Raw genomic sequence first — 12308 nt, 5'->3', positions numbered from 1 at the left:
CGCCGGCTGCAGCGAACGGCCCGTCTCACAAAGAACGGCGATAAATAAGTCAGCCTGTTAAAGAGCCGGCCAGCTCACCTAGGCAGCGGTCACTCTTAACAAAGGAGCCATTTCGACATACAAACGACGCTCTGGTTCTGCGAGCAGGAAAGAAAAGAGGATGTGCAGCCTTACTAAGCCCAGTCAGCAAAAATGATCATGCGCGCTTTGTCTCGTCTCGTCCGACAGGTAAATTTTTCATTTTGGCTGCCGGAGAGAGGCTTGCGAGTTGCTGTATAAGAGGATGAATGGGAAAAGCGAGAAAAATATCAATAAAATCGGCAAGTGAGAGGAGAGGAAGAAAAGAAGCACAAATTTTTACACAATAAGACTCCAAACTACTGAAACACTGTGTTTATTGATCAACATAATACTAATGTTACTGCTTTACAATATGTTCCTATCACCTGCAATGTACCTAACAGAGAAATTATACAATGTAAGCTTTCACAGCCGGTATTGTCTTCACTTAAAACTTCCGGGATGATAGGCCGTGGTCGAAGTATAAAACTGTCTCCTGACGTTTCGTCTCCGACTGCGGGAGACATCCTCGGAGGTAAAACGGCGAACTGCGAAGAGAACTCGAGGAAGCGCTGATTATATCAGCAGTACAGAGGGCGCCACAGTCAGGAGACAGTTTTATACTTCGACCACGGCCTATCAGCCCGGAAGTTTTAAGTGAAGAGAGAAATTATAGTTAGTATGAAATATGTAAATATTATTTTGCTGGCAGATATGTGAAGTTCAGATACATACGAAAACTTTCTATGTTCACATTTGTAGTAGTTTTTGACATTGGCGGGTAACACAAAAAGACACATCGCGAACTGAAGATACAACGCTACTGGATGTTTTTACAACACAGAGCCATCAGACGTTTTCGGTTGCAAAGGGAACTGCGACGAACTGTAAAATAGTATTGAGATTTCGCATAAACAGGTTCTCAGTACGTTTTCTATTTCTTAAAGTCCATAACATATTCTGAAATTCTTCAAACGCACACTAAATATGATACCTGTGTGTATGTTGCATAGCAAGTTTGGAGTCGCTGTGGCCGAGCGGTTCGAGGCGCTTCAGTCCGGAACCGCGCTGCTGCTACAGTCGCAGGTTCGAATCCTGCCTCGGGCATGGATGTTTGTGATGTCCTTAGGTTAGTTAGGTTTAAGTAGTTCTAAGTCTAGTGGACTGATGACCTCAGATGTTAAGCCCCATAGTGCTTAGAGCCATTTGAAGCTAGTTTGGAGTGAAAGAGTGGAGAGGGGGAGGGGTGTCTGCTTGCATCCAATTGGCCTTGGCCGGCCGCTGTGGCCGAGCGGTTCTAGGCGCTTCAGTCCGGAACCGCGCTGTTGCTACGGTCGAAAATTCGACTCCTCCCTCGGGCATGGATGTGTGTGATGTCCTTAGATTAGTTAGGTTTAAGTAGTTCTAAGTCTAGGAGACTGATGAGATAGTTCAAATGGCTCTGAGCACTATGGGACTTAACATCTGAGGTCATCAGTTCAAAATGGTTGAAATGGCTCTGAGCACTATGGGACTTAACATCTGAGGTCATCAGTCCCCTAGAACTTAGAACTACTTAAACCTAACTAACCTAAGGACATCACGCACATCCATGGCCAAGGCAGGATTCGAACCTGCGACCGAAGCGGTAGCGCGGTTTCAGACTGTAGCGCCTATAACCTCTTGGCCACCCCGGCCGGCAGGGGACTGATGGCCCCAGATGTTAAGTCCCATAGTGCTTAGAGACATTTTTTGAATTGGCCTTGGCTTACTTTGTTCTCATTATTAAGAACAATATAATCCGTAAATAAGTCTGCAGTCATACTGAACTTTTGCGAAAAAGACGTCTAGATCGGTTAATGCCTAGGCATATAATCTGTTGCAGCTGACACTCAATGACACTGAATTTTGTTCTACGAGTTCTAAGTTTTGAGCTGATGGTGACAATAGCCGCAAATTATGATAAATAAAAATGCATTAGGCAATTTATAGGGCTTTAGTCGCAAAATTAGTACTTTCTCCTCGCCTCTCTAACAGAATTACATATTTTTGGCCAGTCTGCATATAACACATTGTCTTCAGATGCTTGACGTTTCACTCTTGAGGAGTGGACGCTGTACCCTCCAGTTTGCGATGGTTGTGCCATGCAAATATAGTTGCGCTACATTTTAAGAGACTAGCAATAATGCAGCTCTCAGTGTCATAGGAAGGTGTTTACTTATTTATTGCATGAGACATGTAGAGTGTGGTGCCTATTTTCCAATTTTGTTTGATTCTGGTGGTGTTCCTCAACTGTTAAAGTGGTCATTTTATTGTGCTCTATAGTCATTGGCTATCCTACTATTTTTTTCTTTTGTTGGCGTAATGATCGCCCAGCGGTGCATGCATCTGTTCCACATAGCCTCTCTCTCTCTCTCTCTCTCTCTCTCTCTCTCTCTCCCTCTCTCTCTGTCCCACACACACACACACACACACACACACACACACACACACACACACACACACACACGAAGAAACTGCAGTTCGCCACATGAATGTCCGTGTACAAGAAAAGTTTCACAGTTGGAGCAAGAACCAGGGGTATTGCTGGAAAAAGAGAGATGAATTACGAGTAGGCCGTATTACAGTATGAGCGTAATTTTTAAATCTAAATTACAGTCTTTCATTTCTTGACCGTCCGCTTTTCTAATGGGCATCGTTCTTTTAGGAACTCAAAGGACCGAAGTTCGTTGAATTGGAAATTGACGTCGAGATATCAAGAAAAAAGTGCACCGGAGAATCCCCGATTATCAGCGAGAGCCCCAGATAATTCCCGTAATCCTCTTCCTCGCTCTTGACGGCCTCTTCAGCAAAATGCGCCGTACTGCGACTTTCCGCTTGGCTATTAAATGGTGATCGCTTTTGCAATTAGCAGCCGTCACGAATTTTTCCGCCCAAATCAAGATTCCGATTAACAGCGTTTTAAATAATGCTGTGTTCCTGTTTCCTGTGGCTAGTCAATCACTGGATATCATCCATGCTAAAAAAAAAAAAAACCTTATTGTACGAATTAACGCTGGCGTATGCGTCTGCTCAGTACTTTTTTCATTCGCATAAGTCATTCTGAAGATACCCTTACATCTTGTCTAAAATTAAGCAAATCAATGACGCTACGGAGTAACATTTAACAGACAGATTTTGAAGAATTGTGCCTTTACTGTTTTCCAGTTTATGACACTAGATTTCATTCTGGACAGGGACTAGCAGGCAAGGAAACGTGAACACATACATCCACAAATATAGAAAGATACTACAAATAAGGCATTTGAAAACCATAATGTTTCTCTCTCCTATATGGAGGCTGATTTTGAGCAATTAAAAGCTGCGGACGTTATCCTCGAGAAAAATAGTAACAAATGAGACCTAATGAACGTCAAGAAATGCATAGTGTCCATGCTGGAGACTATCCCACGCAGCACCCAGTACAGTACCTTCCTTTGCACTGTGCACGGCACGCAGTCATGCGGCCACTGGTCGTGTTCGAAGTGGTCTCCAAGAGCGGTGAAGTATCGACGCACACGAGCATCACAGGAGAAAGAATGTGTCGATCCAGTCCCTGAACGGCACAGGCCGGCTGCACGTACGTGTCACCTCTCACAGTCCAACAAGTGCATAGGATCGAGGTCGAAGGATCGAGAGAACCTGGCAGCTGGACACCCTCTTATGCGATACATCGATAGGAAAAGACCATGTCGAGGTGCATCGGTATTTCTTCCAGCAAAAGAGGCAGAGTGTTCTGTAGGAAGTGGAGATAGGCCTCCCTGATGAAAATTCGTGGCAGGACGAGCGGTCACACGATTTCACCGCCAATAATCCCCTGCCGTACACTGAAGCTGAACTAGTACTGATTCAGCATCACGACGCCATGGGGACTCTATGTAATCCAGAGATTGGAGTTCTAGAATTTGGTGATACTGCTCTTTGAATTGAATGGATGGTCTGAATTGTAAAATGGTGAATAAGCCGATGACAAGACTATTACTATTACAGTGATGGAAATTTCATTCTTAATAAACCATGAGTATGTCAGTGGTAGTTGTGGCACAAAGCTGTTTGTGGAACAAATAATTTATTCAAAATGGCGGCTGGGTTTGCCTCACTCCCTCTGACGTCACTCACCCCCCGGGAAATTTTGGCGGGAAATAGGACATGTCCGAAAGAACAGACACCATATCCATATAAGTATATAGTTCTGGCGATACCGGCCACGACCTCCTTCTTTTGTGCGGATGCACATATATTCCCCGAACTCTTCCACGGGACTTTGAAGAATGTCTTCCACGAGTAATGAGTGTGCTGGGGTGGGACACTACGAATGTAGTATGTGGACATACAAGGTGAGAATGTGGGTTCGCGGGAGGCGTGCGCGAGATAGTCCCCGCAGTCGCGCGATCCTCTGTGCCCTCGGTGGCTCAGATGGATAGAGCGTCTGCCATGTACGCAGGAGATCCCGGGTTCGAGTCCCGGTCGGGGCACACATTTTCACCTGTCCCCGTTGATATATATCAACACCCGTTAGCAGCTGCAGGTAATAACATGATTCTAATTTCGTTCTAGACGGCTGCAGGTCATCAGTGGAACAGACACCATATCCAGAACAGACACCATATCCCTGTAAGTACATATCACTTAGTCCCACATGCATCTCGCGAAAAGGCCACAATGACAAAATTCAGGAAAGCAGAGCTAATACAGAGGATTACCGACAACCATTCTTCCAACGCGCCATTCGCGTTTGGAACAGGATAGGGGGGAGCAACTAGTGGTACCGTAAGTACCCATCGCCACACGTCATCAGATGGTATGCGGAGTACTGATGAAGATGCAGATGTAGATGCAGCTCTCCACGCTACTCTATCCTATTCAAGCCTCTTCATCTCGGTATAACTACTGTCTTAGAATCATTCAAATACTTCAAAAGTAAAACTGTAGAAGTTCCATTTCTGGCCAGTACAAATGTTCATAAATAATATGCTGCTGGTAGACTGAAATGTTGTTGGCTACTTGCGTCGATTAACGATTTTAGCACTCTAAGCTACGGTGCATATCCACTGTCAACGAAATCTGTACTGACTGGCAGCATACTGACTATATTGGAAGAAGTTTCGTGGGCTCCAAAGTTTGGATCATTCTTTCATTATAAGGATTTTTTTGCAAATTCCAGTTATTAGGTTATACGTAAACTAAATCACGGAACAATAGATCGGCATAGGGCTCTGCCACGTATGCCATGGAGCTTCCCGAATTCTGCAACACTAGATTTGGTGCGTGAGAATGGAAAACGTAGTAAAGTAAAACTGAAGATATTATGTAGATTACTTTCCTCGTGCGAAATGAGCTGAAAAGTAAATGGTAGTCGGGACTAGAAAACTTTAAGAATTTAAATAAAGTAAACTCCTTTCATGCTTTTTCTTTATTTCGCCAGTATGTCATCCTTTAACTTTGTTAAGCTTTCTTTATGCATAGTATACAATACGTATGGAAAATTGTACACATGTTCCTGTAATCTTTGCTACCGAATTTTCCATTTCATATCTCCAGATGTTAACGGTTGCTGATGAAACGTCGTGTAGGTGAATTTCAAGACGGTGCTGTGTTTCGCGACACTTTCCGCAGAATTTTTCATTTCGACACGTGTCCTTGTAGCAGCTGTGCCCTGTTGCGAGAAATTTTACAGTGACATTCATTCACGGCTGGCTGAGAGTACGAGAGCAATTACGCGGCCTTGCCTCCTTTTTTCCGCGGGTGGCACGCAGCTCAGCGAGTTCAATCTCTGTTCGCGTCTCCGCGGCGTCTGTCTCTGCCAGGCGCCGCCACAAACTGGCTTAAACATCGAAATTCTCCTTCCTTTGATAAATATCTGGAAAATAATTGGTTATCTGATTTTTTGCTACGTCTGAAGGAAAAATTTCTGATCCAATTCTGGATATGCACGACATGAAATCGAATTGAAGTAAGATGTCGCCTGGCATTAGATTACAGCGCGGGCAGGATCAATCTCGAATAGCAGAAGCCAGCTTCTGTCGGCCTGTGACTCGGATTCTGGGTTTAAGTTGACAGAGCTCCACACAGATTCATACAAGATTTATCGGCTCCGCTTGGATGGTTTAGTGGAAATAGAACGTCTTTCATCACTCCAACGAATCGCCGTATTACTCCCAACATATCTGACTTTCCCTAAAGAAAAGTATTTAATTCTGCAGTCACACTGTACGAAAAATTAGCGTCATGTAGTTAGCCCCTGCACTTTTCTAGCGAGCCAGCGCATATATTAGCGAGTCACTGCAGCAACACGTCAGTAGGCACCTAAAGATGATGAGCAGCCGCCTCGTAAAAACACCGTGCAGCTTTCACATTATACGACGTAATGCCCGTGAACCAGTGAAGCAGTTACTACGTCGGGAAAGTCTCAAACAGCACATCTGCATAAATATTTTATTTCCATAGATAATACGAGGGCGTGCTGAAAAGTAATTCTTCCGAATTTTCAGTAAATAAAACAAACTTTATCAATATTCTACATGTCTACATATTTACACTACTGGCAATTAAAATTGCTACACCACGAAGATGACGTGCTACAGACGCGAAATTTAACCGACAGGAAGAAGATCCTGTGATATGCAAATGATTAGCTTTTCAGAGCATTCACACAAGGTTGGCGCCGTTGGCGACACCTACAACGTGCTGACATGAGGAAAGTTTCCAACCGATTTCTCATACACAAACAGCAGTTGACCGGCGTTGCCTGGAGAAACGGTGTTGTGATGCCTCGTGTAAGTAGGAGAAATGCGTACCATCATGTTTCCGACTTTGATAAAGGTCGGATTTTAGCCTATCGCGATTGCGGTTTATCAAAAAAATGGTTCAAATGGCTCTGAACACTATGGGACTTAACTGCTCAGGTCATCAGTCCCCTAGAACTTAGAACTACTTAAACCTAACTAACCTAAGGACGTCACACACATCCATGCCCGAGGCAGGATTCGAACCTGCGACCGTAGCGGTCGCGCATTTCCAGACTGAAGCGCCTAGAACCGCTCGGCTTCACTGGCGGGCTGCGATTTATCGTGTCGCGACATTGCTGCTCGCGTTGCTCGAGATACAATGACTGATAGCAGAATATGGAATCGGTGGGTTCAGGAGGGTAATACGGAACGTCGTGCTGGATCCCAACGGCCTCGTATCACTAGCAGTCGAGATGACAGGCATCTTGTCTGCATGCCTGTAACGGATCGTGCAGCCACGTCTCGATACCTGAGTCAACAGATGGGGACGTTTGCAAGACGACAACCATCTGCACGAACACTTTGACGACGTTTGCAGCATCATGGACTATGGATGCAGTTACCCTTGACGCTGCATCACAGGCAGGAGCGCCTGCGATGGTGTACTCAACGACGAACCTGGGTGCACGAATGGCAAAACGTCATTCTTTCGGAAGAATCCAGGTTATGTTTACAGCATCATGATGGTCGCATCCGTGTTTGGCGACATCGCGGTGAACGCACATCGGAAGCATGTATTCGTCATCACCATACTGGCGTATCACGCTGCATGATGGTATAGGGTGCCATTGGTTACACGTCTCGGTCACCTCTTGTTCGCATTCAGGTACTTTGAACAGTGGACGTTACATTTCAGATGTGTTACGACCCGTGGCTCCACCCTTCATTCGATCCCTGCGAAACCCTACATTTCAGCAGGATAATGCACGACCGCATGTTGCAGGTCCTGTACGGGCCTTTCTGGATGCAGAAAATGTTCGACTGCTGCCCTGGTCAGCACATTCTCCAGATCTCTCACCAACTGAAAACGTCTGGTCAATGCTGGCCGAACAACTGGCTCGCCACAATACTCCAGTCACTACTCTTGATGAACTGTGGTATAGTGTTGAAGCTGCATGGACAGCTGTACCTGTACATGCCATCCAAGCTCTGTTTGACTCAATGCCCAAGCGTATCAAGGCCGTTATTACGGCCAGAGGTGGTTGATGTGGTTACTGATTTCTCAGGATCTATGGACCCAAAGTGCGTGAAAATGTAATCACATGTCAGTTCTAGTATAATATATTTGTCCAATGAATACCCGTTTACCATCTGCATTTCTTCATGGTGTAGTAATTTTAATGGGCAGTAGTGTATTTCTCAACAGTCACCCTGATGACGAACACGTTTCTCCCAAAGAGAGACCAGATTGTTGATATCGTCACCGTAGAAGATTGGACTTGGTTGATGGAGTCACAACCTCACCTCTGTTCACACCGCTTCATCAACAGCACATTGAAGTCCTCCACGGTGTTCTTTAAGTTTTGGAAATAGATGAAATTCGGATGGGAGCAAGTCGGGATTTTATGGAGGCTGATCGATAACAGTGAACGCGAGGTGTCGGATTGTGGCAGATGACACAGCACTCGTGTGTCGTCTGGCATTTTCATGCTGAAGGAGATGGTGCTCCATGCTTGGACAATCTCCTCAAATTCATGCTTTCAGCTTTCTGAGCGTATCCTAGTACCTTGCGTAGTTTTTTGCCTCAGGTATGAATTCCAAATGCTTCACACCTTGAACATCCCAGAACACTATGAGCATGAGTTTGCCTGCTGACGGCATGGTCTTGAACGTTTCTTGCGTCATGGTGAATATGGTAAACCCTGCTTTCGTCAACAACGTCACATATTACTGATGCCGATACAATCATCAGCGTGCACAACTTTCGTTCTTCTGTGGATCTCCATTCGAGGCACGTTTTGTGTGGGATAGAAACTCGATTACAGCACGCTGTTTCTCACGCACCGACATAGTTACGTCACACAATTACATGCCCTCTAGTGGCAGAGGGTAGCACATTACGTCAGAGAAGCGGGAAAGTCGGCCGAGCAATTTGCATGGCATGTAATACCTCAACCGATATGGAGAATAGAATAAAAAATTCGTAAGCATTACTTTTCAAAACGCCCCCCGTGTAAAACAGATACTGATGGAAAACGGTACATGCTGTATCCTAAACATTCATTTAAGATTCAACTAGATACGGAGCTACAGTTAAAAAACGATATCAAAAGCTTCTACTTACCAGCTGGCAATAGACTGACACACAAGGAACTACGAGGACAGAATGTCCAACCTTGGGGGTCAGAGTCTCTTTCAAAGAGTGAAACAGTGGAACTCGTTAGATGAAACGCGAATGTTTGGGGATTAGACAGGAAGAATCGCCGAGGACGCTGGATGAATGGTAAGTTAACAGCGGAAAACGGGAAGGTCAGCGACAGCTAGCTTTTCTATCAGCTTTTTGTTTTCTATCATTTTGTTCTCTCGTGAGAAACAACTTTTTTTCCATCTGAAGTACTTGTATTTTTATTTTGAAGACCAATTTTATTGACAAATAGGCATGTAATCGTGCGTGAAAAATGGCTGGTTCAAATGGCTCTGAGCACTATGGGACTTAACATCTGTGGTCATCAGTCCCCGAGAACTTAGAACTACTTAAACCTAACTAACCTAAGGACATCACACACATCCATGCCCGAGGCAGGATTCGAACCTGCGACCGTAGCAGTCGCGCGGTTCCGGACTGCGCGCCTAGAACCGCTAGACCACCGCGGCCGGCTGCGTGAAAAATAGTAACTTTTTAACACACGTTTAGTCTCTCCCATGCAATACGGACGCCCTGAATATTTCACAAATGGTTCGAAATACAGAAGCAATGATTTCGGCAAACGATGGTACAGGAAGGTGTTGCTGCGTGGATAATAAAATGGTTCAAATGGCTCTGAGCACTATGGGACTCAACTGCTGAGGTCATTAGTCCCCTAGGACTTAGAACTAGTTAAACCTAACTAACCTAAGGACATCACAAACATCCATGGGCCGAGGCAGGATTCGAACCTGCAACCGTAGCGGTCTTGCGTGGATAATACTTGGATATTTTATATATACCGATATGCTAATTATATGCTATTTTTGACGGCGTTCGATTCCTTTTGGAAAGGGAAGTGCAAAAATATAACACTTGTGAATGTTAAGTTCAAATGGTTCAAATGGCTCTGAGCACTATGGGACTTAACATCTATGGTCATCAGTCCCCTAGAACTTAGAACTACTTAAACCTAACTAACCTAAGGACAGCACACAACACCCAGCCATCACGAGGCAGAGAAAATCCCTGACCCCGCCGGGAATCGAACCCGGGAACCCGGGCGTGGGAAGCGAGAACGCTACCGCACGAGACCACGAGATGCGGGCGAATGTTAAGTCAAACGTTTATAAAAAATAGCTGGGAAACGAGGAACAGAAACCTGTGTGAAAAGCAAAGTTACAGCCCATAACCCGTCATTAACTTGTCAACAGACAGGTGAAAATGAGTAGCTTGGAGCAAATCTCAGAGTTATTTCTGCAAAGTGTTTTACTGTAAGCACACTCAAGCCTTGTAACACTGTGCTGTATTTTTCAGGAGCAATGGAATGCCTTCAATAAGAGTACATCGTTTCCTTTTAAAAAGTACTACTTGTTTCAGTATTTGAATGGTTAAAATAACTGAGGGTGTGTATCATGCAGCAGTGTGTTTGCCTATTTGTTTACAGCCGTCTGCGTTTCCTCAGTGTTCTGCTAACCGAGCGAGGTTGCTCTGTTCGTAAGGCTCTGGCACTCACATTCATTAGCGGCAGGTTTCGGAGCCGGGACCAATGATCCAGATTTACGTTTATCGCTATTTCTGTAAAGCGCTTAAATCCTTTGCCGGGATAGTTCCTCTGAAAAGGAATGCCACGGGCGATTTTTTACGCCATACCTGTCCAATTCGTATCTAATGACTTCTTATCCAACAGTTTGTTAAATATTATATGCGTGTATACGTGGAATAACCTGTATTTTTACACCCTCGGCTGTAAGCTGTTTCCTTTGCTTTTTTATGAGTCCACCAAAATCTCTCTCAGACAAAGATAACAAAACTTGACTCCGCGATCAGGCCAGAGAATCGCTCGATGCCGACCGGCGACCGTGTCATCCTCCTCCACGTGGTGTCATTCGTATGCGGTATGGACGGCCGTGGAGTCAGCACACCGCTCTCCCGGGCGGTGTAGCCTTTCCAGACCTTAGCGCCGCTACCTTTCATTCAAGTAGCTCTTTAATTGGCATCGCGAGGCTGAATGAACCCCTTTCTAGTCCTCGCACCAAGGAAAAATCCCTCGCAGTACCTCCTATCTTTGAACCTGCCCCTTCGCACGGTAATAAGACGCGTTGACCACTCATACACGGAGACGGAGAGATAGTTGAGGCATTTTGGCAATCATTCACAATGAACAAGTGATACCACACGACACAACCTCACTTTTGAAATGAAGAGGAGCATTATTTCTAATAGGGAATGGAACAGTGAGATCTTCTGTCTGACAATGAAACGAACGCCGCTATATTGCTTCTTAGTAATTCATACAAGCGTTTCAGTAACAACACAACAATTTCGTGTGATTAGGGCCTCTCACCGGGTGCAAGTCTTCCGAGTTGACGCCACTTCGGCGACTTGGGCGTCGATGGGGATGAAATGAGAATGATTAGGACAACACAACACCCAGTCCCCGAGCGGAGAAAATCTCCGACCCAGCCGGCAATCGAACCCGAGCCCTTGCGATTGACATTCTGTCGCGCTGACCACTCAGCTACCGGGGGCTGACAGTGTTTCAGTAGCAAACAATATTCAAAATACATGTAATTTCGTCTATTTACGGTACAGCCACGGACTTACCCCTTCCACTGTTAGACAAGATAGTAATAATTAATTCGTGGTGCGGTATTCTGCGAGATATAAGTGACACTGCTAAATACATACATACACACACACACACACACACACACACACACACACACACACACACACACCACTAGTCTTAAATGCTGTTTATTACATTATTTATTACAAACGATCTGTTTCATTGATATTAATATATGCACAGTAGTTTCTCTGATAGGTATGAATACCATTTGAATATTTCTATGTTTGTAGGCTTGAGATATCTGCAAACAAGTGAGTAATGGTATGAATAATTACCGATGGTAAGGCACATCAAAACCAGTTTTGTGTTCAGCTAGCGTTTGTTGACTGTGAATGTGCTCTTCTGACAGTCTTCTGATATAAATGACAGTAAATTTAATTCATACTAGCATTCCTAAATTGTGCAATATAAAATCACTACGGGAGACGAGCGTAAACAAATTTACGATTGGTTTTCTTCCGTG

At 44.7% G+C, this 12308-nt stretch overlaps 1 protein-coding gene and 1 non-coding gene across 6 annotated transcripts in view; both read left to right on the top strand.

Annotated features, from left to right (window-relative positions):
- Positions 1-12308, top strand: part of LOC126470158 (protein O-linked-mannose beta-1,2-N-acetylglucosaminyltransferase 1-like) — a 2280325-nt gene that overhangs the window by 1785116 nt on the left and 482901 nt on the right. The gene's annotated exons all lie outside the window — the stretch shown is intronic.
- Trnat-ugu (transfer RNA threonine (anticodon UGU)) lies at positions 4479-4553 on the top strand. The gene has a single exon. It is a non-coding gene; the product is annotated as a tRNA-Thr (tRNA).

Source organism: Schistocerca serialis, chromosome 3, assembly GCF_023864345.2.
Source record: "Schistocerca serialis cubense isolate TAMUIC-IGC-003099 chromosome 3, iqSchSeri2.2, whole genome shotgun sequence".
Classification (NCBI taxonomy): Eukaryota; Metazoa; Arthropoda; class Insecta; order Orthoptera; family Acrididae; genus Schistocerca; species Schistocerca serialis.
This window is presented reverse-complemented; position numbering and strand designations above follow the sequence as displayed.